Source organism: Chiloscyllium plagiosum, chromosome 36, assembly GCF_004010195.1.
Source record: "Chiloscyllium plagiosum isolate BGI_BamShark_2017 chromosome 36, ASM401019v2, whole genome shotgun sequence".
NCBI classification, from domain to species: domain Eukaryota; kingdom Metazoa; phylum Chordata; class Chondrichthyes; order Orectolobiformes; family Hemiscylliidae; genus Chiloscyllium; species Chiloscyllium plagiosum.
Genome location: NC_057745.1, coordinates 3690630 through 3693699, shown reverse-complemented (window position 1 = coordinate 3693699; position 3070 = coordinate 3690630).

Genomic DNA, 3070 nt, shown 5'->3' with positions numbered 1-3070 from the left:
GGGAGGCTGTGTGCAAGAGGACAGGGGGTGTTTGGGGGGATGGGGGCAGAGAGAAAGAGAGAGATGCGGAATCAGTAACTAATTCAGAAAGAAGGGGAAAATGAAATGTTGCACACACAAAAAAAAAGCAACTTGGAACCCACGAGCCAGACCAAAAATCAAAACAAAAAGGCGATTTTCTTCTGTGCAAGTGGGGTTAGCAATATCTCCTTCAATTCCTCAACCTACACCTCCCTCTTCCTCAACAGACAAAAACGTTCCTCTTCACATTGAGTGCAAGTGTCCTTTTCCCTCCTTTGCAGCAGATCCCAGCGAGCTGCGTCTCCCCTTCTGTAAATCACATTGCAGATTTCAGCGATGCAACATGCTCCTTCAGTACATCTGCTGATGATCCCAAGCTTCGGGAAATAATCACACATGCACGCAGGCAGGCTGAAGCGAGCTGCAGAAACAAGTCCCCGTGATCAACATGTCAGGCTGCACTATGTGGATTTTTCTCTCCACTGCTCCTCTTTCTCACTCTCTCTCTCTCTTTACAACACTCTGGGCGTCCTAACACATAACCCAGCCATTGGCTCTCTGAAATCATGTGGTAGTCTAGACATTTTGGCGCGGCCCTGATTTGTACTGATGGTTGCGCAAACAAGGGTTCTAGTTTTTTAACCCTTTACACACCAGAGACTTTATTGAAGGTATTTTAATGATTTTTTTCCCGCAAATCGACCCCAATGATCATAATTTGTTTAAAAGGTGTGTATAGGTAGCTGGCGTTGCATTAAATGAATTTGCAGGTCAAAAGGAACAGCTAACCCAAGTCTGCATCTTCACTCCACCTTCGCCCCTTTCGCCGCCCGCTGTCGATTGGGATTTTGCAGAGTTGGATTGTCCAAGTCATGGAGTCATAGAAATGTACAGCATAGAAACAGACCCTTCGGTCCAACCCGTCCGTGCTGACCAGATATCCCAACCTAACCTAGTCCCATTTGCCAGCACTTGGCCCACATCTCTCCAAACCCTTCCTATTCATATACCCATCGAGATGCCTTTTAAATGTTGCAATTGTACCAGCCTCCACCAATTCCTTTGGCAGCTCATTCTATACACGCACCACCCTCAGTGCCTTTTAAATCTTTCCCCCTCACCCTAAACCTATGCCTGAATGTTTTTTTTTATTATGATCTTGTCCCAATGCCCTCCAGTGCCCAGTTCTGCTTCAGGGCTGATTCCACCCCTCACAATTCAAGGGCAACTAGAGACAAGCAATAAATGCTGGCCAGCCTACACCCCACAATGAATGAAACAACATAATTTGGACTGTGAATGTTGGGAATTGGTGAAATTTCATAAAAGCCTGAGGAATGGGAGCAGCCTTAGGCCATTTGACCCCTTGAACCTATTCTGCCATTCAATAAAACCATGACTGATCTGATTATGGCTTCAACTCCACTTGTTTGTTACACCACGCCCCCTCATTATTCTTGACTCCCTTGTCAATCAAAAATTTGTCTCATTGAATGTATTTGATGATCCAGTCTCCACTGCTATCTTGGCTACAGAATTCCAGAAGTCACATGACACCAGGTTGTAGTCCAGCAGGTTTACTTGAAATCACAATCTTTCGGAGCGCTGCTCCTTTGTCAGGTAAAGTTCACTCCAGTCCAACACAGGAATCTCCACATTACAGAATTCCAATAATTACAAACCCTCAATGTAAGAAGATTTCTCCTTCTCTCTGACTCAAATGGGAGACCCCTTATTCGGAAAGTTTGCATCCAGTTCTAGTTTCCCTCCTACCTCTTGTCATCCACGCTGTTAAACCCCTCGGAGTTTGATTTCTCCTAAACTCCAGTGAGTGTGGATCCAACTTGTTCAACAATCTTTTGCGGACCCATGTGCACCAACCCTCCTGTAGTCAGCAATGGGAACTTGGGCTAATTTCCCACATTACAGCAGTGACTACACCCCAATGGTACTTCATTCCCTGTAAAGTGCTTTGAGATGTCTGCTGGCAGTGAGAAGTAGACGGGCAGGAGACTGGAAGAACACAGCAGGTCAAGCAGCATCAGAAGGTGGAGAAGTCGATGTTTCGGATGTGACCCTTCTTCAGGCTGTGAGAAGTGCAGTGTAAATACAGTTATTTTTATTTCCAGTCCCTCTCCTTCTCTATTCCATCAGAGTTGTCTTGGAGCCTTGAATTAAGCTTCATCTCCAAGACACTGTGCCAAGCAAAAACCCAGGAGAACAAAATCATCAGGGTGCCAAAAATGTTTGCCTTTCAAAAATTCTCTTCAAACACTTTCTTTCACTTTTGGAGATAGGGAAATTGGTTGCTTGGCCAACAGTCAAGGACCATTCAATAGAATAATGCAGAATCTATTCAGTTTCCATTTGGGACTGGGCAAATGGTGGGTCTCAAGGATTTAAATGTTTAGATGACTGTCAGTGTGAGTATAGAAGCTGAGGTTCAGTGTTCCTGAGGTGAATCTTACAAGAATATTACCTCGGGGAATTGACATCCCTATCCCCTTCCCCAGTCTAGATTAGGGTGGTGCTGGAAAAGCACAGCAGGTCAGGCAGCATCCAAGGAGCAGGAAAATCAACCTTTCGGGCAAAAGCTCTTCATCAGGAATGAGCTCATTCCTGATGAAAGGCTTTTGCCCGAAACATTGATTTTCCTACTCCTCAGATGCTGTCTGACCCACTGTGTTTTTCCAGCAACACTCTAATCTAGACTCAGATCTCCAGCATCTGCAGTCCTCACTTTTGCCTATCCCCTTCCCCAGTCAAGTGCTGTAATGCACATGATAGCATTGCCAGAGGTAATGAACCTGCAAAGTTGTTTACTTTTAAGTCCCAGCCCAATGGTCAGCAATGTGTTCACCAAGTGAGCCAGAGTGGGAGCCTTCACAAAAAGTTAACTAAGTTACTTCCTGACAAAGCTGCTTTAATAAACGGTTGGTTTTGTTCATTCCCAGTAGATGTGAGACTGACACGAAGTGACATTTATGACAAATGCACCACATCCCTTTTTGTGTGCCTGTATTCAAATCAGCAATTTAAAACCTTTTCC